Below are 8,965 nucleotides of genomic sequence, written 5' to 3' on the forward strand. Positions count from 1 at the left end.
TGTCATGGCTTTGATATGGGCAATGCTAGTGATTATTTTTATTGTGTATGCCTTTTATGAGCTGCTAAACAATATCCAGAATAGGAAAAGGCCTTCCCATTATAGGACATCTTCACTTGTTAGGAAAAAATCCACACAGAGATTTCCAAAACCTAGAAAAAACACATGATCGTTGTCTCGTCTGCAGATACATCAGAGAAGGTCCTCAAGAATATCTTTGCTATAGACAAAAGAATATGATAGCCGCAAAGTTTGGACCATACTGGCGCAACATGCGCAAATTGTGCACTCAACACCTTTTGAGTAACAAAAAGATCAATTCATTTCAATCTATGAGAAGGCAACAAGTTGAACTTATGATCAAATCACTTAAAAATGAAGCTTGTGATCATCGCGTTGTTGTTGATCTTAGTGCAAAGATTTCGTCTTTGAGTGCTGACTTGACTTGCTTGATGGTGTTTGGAAAGAAGTACATGGATGGAGATTTGGACAAGAGGGGATTCAAAGCTGTTGTTAACGACGTTGAGCATTTAGCAGAAACACCAAATCTTGGAGATTTTTTCCCCTTCCTTGGTATAATTGATCTCCAGGGACTCACACGCCGGCTCAAGGATCTTTCAAAGGTGTTTGATGAGTTTCTTGAGAAGATTATCGACGAACACGTCCAGTCTCGTGACCAGAAGCAATCCAAAGACTTTGTTGACCATGTTGGACATTATGCAATCAGGAGAAGCAGAATTTCAGTTTGATCGTAGACATAAAAAGCTATCCTCTTCGTACGTTATTTCATCACCTCTATTATTGTACGATTTAAATTTGTTTGTACTAATTTCCTTTTGTATACAGGATATGTTAATTGCAGCAATGGGCACTTCAGCAACAGCTATAGAATGGATACTAGCAGAGCTTCTTCGACATCCTCATGTGATGAAGAAACTCCAAAAAGAGTTGGACCAAGTGGTAGGCCTTGAAAGAATGGTAAAAGAATCAGACTTGGAGAAGTTAAACTACTTAGACATGGTTGTAAAGGAGGGCATGAGGCTGCATTGAGGGAAGATCTGTTCACAAAAAAAAGAGTACAAAGCAAAAAAAATATACAGTTGGCTTCCACACGATTGCATTATTTCCTGAATAGATGCTTAACTCAGTTTTCACTGGCTTCCGCAAGTTTTCAAACCTTGCAAGCAATTTGTAATATGATTTGTAGAAGAAAAATCAATTCATTACATGTTATGATTACTGTCATTCATATTGGCTTCATTACATACGAGATAGATTCAAGTTATGAACACACTTTCTCCTGTTTTCATCAGCAATCGACCCTCCTCTTGAACACACATGGCTGTAAGTTCATTAATAGATCAATTATTCTATCTTATAGTGGATCACACTGTCAAATCATGATAAATGAGGTAACCACTCATTGAAATATTTCTACAATCTTGAAGTAAAGTTAGCAAGTAGCCATAAAATATCACTGTTTATATCAAGAAAACATAAGTTACATATTATAGGATTGTTCAAATTTTTCTTCATTCTGGTCTAAATTCAATTCCTTGAACAATAAGGCCACGTTTTCCATGAAGCTGCGTAATCTCCATCAATCGCGCTTCAACATCTTCATCATCTCCTGTATCATTGATAAAATTTCCCAATTCTATTTCCATCCATCCATCAACTCTTTGTGGACATTTCAAGTTGCGTCTCCTAACATTTTCTCCAACTAAACTCACCCTGCTAGCTCGTTCCTCTGCTTCTTTTTTAGCTCACGCGATTCACAAACCTAACAAATGCATTAGCATTTTCTAGTCCCCAATGTTCCTCTGCCAATTTGAACATTAAATAAACAACATATTTGGTTCTTTTTGACAACAATTGTGTTCCAATCGTGCCTCCTATGTCTAGCCAAAATACTCTGTGGAGATGAGCCACTTCTGAAAATCTGTAAAATAAAATGTATTGTCTCATCAATACCTGTATTTAACGAGTATAAGCTATATATAGCTTCGATAGTTAGTGGCAAAGGCAAAATTTTCACTAGGAAAATCCAAAAAATAACAAAAGTAACCAGCAATAAAGCTTAGGAAATTCAACATCTAACATACATACATATGACCTTTCATATGCACTTTTTTTACGAACGGATAGCTCATGCCAACAATGTATATATATATAAAGCTGAATATAGATAATCTGATGTGACATCTCTCTATGACCAGCATTTCTATTTATCTGTTATCTTCTTTTTTTGAAGTTTTATATTTGTTTTCTAATTTTTATTTGTATTTTAAAAATAACTGAAAGCATTTGAATGAATTCCCAATTACGGCAAAGTAGTTGGGGATCCTGGACACTGGAATGTGGTGCGAGATAACAGAAAAAATATAAGCAATAAGGAGAAACATGATAATCACATGACAGTCACTACAGAGAACTCTTTTGATGCTCTCACGCAAGAGGAGATCACACAGGCAGATTTCAACATAGGCAGCCATTCCAATAGTAAAACAAAGCAAGACAAGGGGGTGGAAAAGGAGCAGCCCATTTCAGCAAAAGAATGGGTGACCAGGTCCTTTGGACAGGTTTTACAAGGAGAAGCCTCGACATCTACAATTCCTCTGCAGCATGACAATATGGATCAAAATCAGCAACACAATACACATGAAAATGAGCATGGCAATGAAAATCATGAATCAGTTAATATGGAAGATAAACAACAAACCTGTCGAGATAGTTCGGCAGTTGTAGTGTATAACAAACACAACAGTCAAATTCCTCAAATATACAATGAAAAGAGAAGGGAATATAGAAGGAATATTGATAATAAGTTGGCAATAGTAACCGATCCTACAGATTTTCATATTGAAGAAGCACAAATCCTTGCTATAATGGAATCTCCAAATAAAGTTCTCCATGATATTATTACTCATAATGTGGAGGAGAATGCATTGTTGGAGATAGAAGGCCTAGGAGTGACTACTAAAGTAAATAAGGATGATGATGATGATGTTCTGGCCCACATAGACAAGGAGGCAGATTTATCTCCTAGAATCTTGAAGGCTGCAAGGAAAGAGAAGAAACAAGGGAATGGAGATAGTGCTCAACCCATCAGAATACAACCAAAGAGATATAAAGCATATAATAGATGATGAAATCATTTATTTGGAATATAAGGTCAGTGAAATCTCAACAAGCGTTTCAAAGGGTTCAGATGTTACACAATGTTCACAAGTTCTCATTTATTGCTCTTCTAGAGCCTTTTCAAGATAGTAGACACATCAACAAGTATAGAAGGAGGTTGAGAATGCCTTTTGCTACTTCCAATTGTAATGGAAAAATATGGGTCTTTACAAATCATGATTTTGACATTATAGTTGTTAGTAACACAGATCAACAATTGACGCTTAATTTAAAGCATCAAACTCAACAACACAACTTTTATGTCACTATTGTGTATGCCAAGTGTAGTGATGTTGAAAGACTATCATTGTGGGAAGATATATATCACTTGGCAGATGACATGAATAGCTCTTGGCTTATTGGAGGAGATTTTAATGTTGTATTGAATGCTGAAGAAAAGATAGGGGGTCTGCCGGTAGAAGATATTGATCATGAGGATTTTGATTGTTGTATTGAAACTTGTGAACTATCTAAAGTTCAATACAAAGGGAGTCCATTTACATGGTGGAATGGTAGAGCCGGTAGTGATTGTATATTGAGAGGTTGGACAGAATACTCATCAATCAAGAGATGAGTAATTGGTTCAATCACATTGCGGTGGAACATTTACCAAGGACTGGATCTGACCATGCCCCTATGCTTATTACTTGTGAAGAAACGAACCCTATAAAGAAGAAACCATTCAGGTTCCTAAATTCTGGACAGAGCACAAAGATTTTAAGGAGGTCGTGAGACAAATTGGGTTACTAATACTATTAATCCTTTTATAGCTTTTAAGGAGAACATTAAAAGGGTTAAAACTGCTCTAACTAGATGGAGCAAGGATACATATGGAGACATTTTCAAACAATTAATCATCAGGGAGGATATAATGAGAATCAAAGAGAAATTATTTGAAGATGTGCCAAATGAAATTAATAGAGCAGTTTTGCAGAAGGCTGAAGCTGAATTTAAAAGATATCTTCACTTTGAAGAAATCTATTGGCAACAAAAAGCTGGTTATGAATGGTTTGATAATGGAGATAGAAATACCAGATTCTTTCATAGTATAGTAAAGGGCAGAAGAAAAAGGCTACACTTGCAGAGAATTCAGAACAGACATGGGGTATGGTTGGAAGAAGAAGAGGCCATAGTTGTTGAATCCATTGACTTTTATCAAAAGCAATTCACACAAGAGAGGGATGCGACTGATTTTCCTTTACTAAGGCATATTCCCACTTTGATCAATGCGGAGGAAAGCTCAGTTTTATGCAGAATGCCAGAATTAGAAGAGGTAAAGAATGTTGTATTCAAGCTTAATGGAGACAGTGCTAGTGGTCCTGATGGTTTGACAGGGAGATTTTACCAAAGCTGCTGGGACATTGTTGGCATTGATATTCTAGCATTGGTACATGATTTCTTTCAAGGTAATTCTTTACCTAAGTCCATTACTCATACCAACCTAATTCTGTTACCAAAGAAAGATAATGTACAGTCTTTCTCAGATTTGAGGCCAATCAGTTTGAGTAATTTTATTAATAAGGTCATCTCTAGAATTGTTCATGATAGACTTGAGTCTTTACTTCCAAGGTTGATTTCAAATAATCAATCTGGTTTTGTAAAAGGGAGAAGTATCATTGAAAATGTTTTGCTGACTCAAGAGATTGTTACAGATATTAGAAAAAGAGGTAAGCCCGATAATGTGGTAATTAAGCTTGATATGGCCAAAGCTTATGATAGAGTATCATGGTTTTTTCTAATGAAAGTATTAAGAAAAATGGGCTTCTCAAATGATTTGGTTGACATAATATGGAGATTGATTTCCAATAATTGTTACTCTATACTAATTAATGGACAATCATGGCTTCTTTCATTCAACTAGAGGAGTGAAACAAGGAGATCCTCTATCTCCGGCATTGTTTATTCTATCAGCGGAGGTTTTATCCAGGTCTTTGAATGCTTTGTTTGATGAGGTGCAATATGTAGGGTATGGTTTACCAAAGTGGAGTGCACAAATTAACCACCTGGCTTATGCAGATGATACCATCATTTTTGCGTCTACTGATAATTACTCTTTAAATAGGATAGTTGAAACTTTGCAGGAATATGAAGGTGAATCTGGACAACAAATTAATAAAGAGAAAAGTGCATTTTATCTTCATCAAAGTACTGCCACAGATATTAGAGTAATGGTGGAGGAATGTACAGGTATGTCTAGGGGTCACTTCCCTTTAAAATACCTAGGTTGTCCCATAACTCATGCTAGGAAAAGAAAAGAGCATTATGCAGATCTCATCAGAAGGGTGAAAGATAAACTTCAGGCTTGGAAAGGAAACATGCTTTCTTTTGGGGGTAAAGAAGTTCTGTTGTCTAGTGTGTTACAAAGCATTCCTATTCATGTACTTTCTGCTATTGTCCTCCTAATTGCGTGATGAAAGAGCTTCATAGAATTTTTGCAAAATTTTATTGGAGTAACAAGCTTACAGGTAGAAGCAAACATTGGGCTGCATGGGAAAATGTGTGCTTACCAAAAAATGAAGGAGGTTTGGGTTTTAGATCTATGATTGATGTATCTAAAGCTATGTATGCTAAGCTTTGGTGGAAATTTAGAACTCAAAATTCACTATGGGCAAATTTCATGTGGAATAAGTATTGTAAGAAGCAAATTCCCACCCTTGTTCAGTGGAAAGGTGGCTCACAAGTGTGGAAACAAATGTTGGAAAATAGAGAAATAATAGAACAAAACTTGTGGTGGGAACCTAAAGGAGGAACATCTAGCATTTGGTTGACAATTGGACTAGTCTTGGTCCTTTGTTTCTACATCCGACAGAAGTGCACGGTTGTCATTCTTTGGATGATATTGAGGTTTTTTTGAAGGATTCTGGATGGGATTATAATAGTATGCAAGAGTATTTACCTAGTCATATTGTGGATCATGTGAGACAAAGTATGAGCAGGGTAAGACAATCAAATCAAATGGATAAACCTTGGTGGATAAAATCTAGTACTGGCAAGTTCACTGTAAAGTCTGCATGGGAGATTCTTAGAAGTAAGGATGAAGTTTCTGAAGACTTTAAGAGAATTTGGGTGAAGGGGCTACCTTTCAAAATTTCTTTCTTTGGTTGGAGGGTATGGACTTACAGAGTTCCCGTTGCTGATATCATTTCTTCATGGAATCCTAACATTTCTCCCTTATGTCAGTGTTGCAGGGTTCCGGTAAGAGAAACTATTGAACATCTTTTTCTTTCAGGTGAAGTGGCAACTTATATTTGGGATCATTATGCAAGGGCTGCTGGTATACTAGGTCCTTGGATTCAAGTTAAATATACCATGAAAAAGTGGTGGGTGGCACAAGGTAATACTAGGCTGAGAATGGTTTTTCAAGCAGTTCCTAACATTATTCTGTGGTTTCTATGGAAGAGGAGGAATACTATCTTACATGGAGGGGTCTATATTAGAAACAAGGTGATTTGGGATATCAATGCTACTATCCACAAGTTTATTAGGTCGCATTTTCACTATGATCATATCCCTAATACTTGGCCTCATATGGTAGCTCTTCTGGAAAGGTTCAGACCTGTGGTTCATTCTAAAATTGTTAAATGGATTCCTCCTCCTATAGGTTGGCTGAAATGTAACACTGATGGGGCCTCTAGAGGAAACCCAGGTCTCAGTGCTTCTGCTTTTTGCTTAAGAAATCATGAAGGCAGTTTTTGGGGGATAAGGGGATGAAAATTATTGATTCCACAACTTTAGTGGCTGAAGCTAAGGCTATAAGTGGAAGGTTTACAATATTGTTTAGAGAATCATTACTCTAACATTATTATTGAGACTGATTCTTTGGCAATGGTTAACATCATTAATGGAGTCTGGAAAATTCCTTGGAGTGTGAGTATTGAGGTTGGCTCAATTCACAGAATAAGAGATCTCATTTCAGTAAGAGTACAACACTCCTTAAGGGAGGGAAATACTCTTGCTGATTTTTTTGCTAACTTGGTTTTCAATTTTGCAGGTACATATGAATTTAATTCAGATCAAGATGTTCCTAGTGAAGGCAGGAAAATTATCATGATGGACAAAGGAAACACTCCTTACATTAGGACAAAATATATCAGCAGTTCTGCTCAATAGGAGACTGATTTTTTAGGACTATTCTTACAATGTTACTATCTGAATCATAAGTGAAGCTATAGATGTTAAAATTATTGGGAATGGTTTAAGTCTGAAGCAATTTCGGTTGATTGACAGTACTTGCACCTGGTGAGAGCTTTGAGCTGTTCATATGGTACTAAATCAGGACTTTAAACTTTCAAATAGTTAATTATCTATAAGCTTAGCTTGATTCAGATTACTTATATCACTGATTGAAACAATGTGGTATTTATTATTTTTTTAATTATTTTTTTGATGGCAATATCTAAACTTTTATTGGTGGTATTAATTCCAACTGTGGAATTCAGTCCAGTGAAGTATAGATATTAAGATTGAAATAATTTCTACTATTAAGAGTTTACCTGGTATCAGCAAGTCGACTGCAGGTCAGCTACAAGCGTCATTTTCAAATTTTGATCGGGGTCACCAAGCAGACACAGCTTTAACGATGCAATCTTTGTGGGATTTCTAATCAATGGTAGCACTTATTGGCTATAGAAGAGGCAAAGACATCTCTCAAACCTCCAGATGAACAGATCTCGATCTATGAGTACACAAAGTTCATCTTGATAGGCGGGCCTCTATATCGAAGGTGGATGGCAGCATTTGAGCTTGTTTGAAATCTTCATCCAAGCTTTGTCCATTCAATTCCATCAGTGATATCCATCTGCACTTTCCCTATTTTTTTTATTTTTTATTTTTTAGCTTAATTTTGTTTGTTTCTTCTTTATTATGGGCTGTGTCACTTTTGGACCAGACCCTTGTAAATAGTTGTTAATTTTTAATAATAGGGCCTTAGAGCCCATCTTTGATTAAAAAAAAAAAAAAAAAAAGAATTCCCAATTAATTATATTCTTTAAAAGCTCCCTCATAATAATATACATTTAAGTAAATGGAACATGAAAAGACCAAAAACTTTTCATTTTTCATAACTATTTATATCATTTAGTCTATAAAATAAAATATTTGAGTATTTCTAACCAACAACAGTGAACTCCTCCTCTTTTCTTTTCTTCCTTTCTTCTTTTCTTGTGATGATAAAGAAGAATAAAACGGACATCAAAATTCTAGGCCTTGGGATTTCTCTAACAAAAGAGAAAGAAAGAAGAACACTATGATGCTTCCGAATATATTGGTAGGAGAAATGTTATATTCAGAGAAAACAAATAATTTGGTAAAGAAGAATATATAGACATCAAATTTCTAGGCCTTCGGATTTCTTTAACAAAAGAGAAAGAAAGAAGTACATCATGATGCTTCCAAAGATATTAGTAGGAGAAATGTTATATTGAGAGAAAAAAATTAATTTGGTTAAAAAATTTATAGGAAGAGTGATTAGTGTATCAAAGGGTAAGATAATTATTTGGAGAAAGAATTCATCTATTTAAGGAATTCATATCAAATTAGGAGAAGAATATGTAGAAAATATGTTTTCTGATTTGAAAGGAAACTAAATAAATGTTAATATTATTTATTTCAACTTAATTATTCTATTAATTCCTTTCCTTGATATTATTTCTTTCAGACTTAAATTATTCTATTACTTCTTTTCTTCTTTTATTTTGTCTTAATATTTTTATGTGTCTTTAATTAAAGTTTATTTTATATACACTATGATTGAAATTCTAATTATTATTTTTTTATAGTTTTTGGG

General features: G+C 35.1%; 1 pseudogene; it reads left to right on the forward strand.

Moving 5' to 3' along the window:
• Nucleotides 1-272: 272 nt before the first annotated feature.
• LOC125813546 (cytochrome P450 71AU50-like) lies at nt 273-1,050 on the forward strand (annotated as a pseudogene).
• The last annotated feature ends 7,915 nt before the right edge of the window (nt 1,051-8,965 follow it).

This window comes from Solanum verrucosum, unplaced genomic scaffold (genome assembly GCF_900185275.1).
Source record: "Solanum verrucosum unplaced genomic scaffold, falcon-dt-bn FXZP01001268.1, whole genome shotgun sequence".
In the NCBI taxonomy this organism is placed as follows: domain Eukaryota; kingdom Viridiplantae; phylum Streptophyta; class Magnoliopsida; order Solanales; family Solanaceae; genus Solanum; species Solanum verrucosum.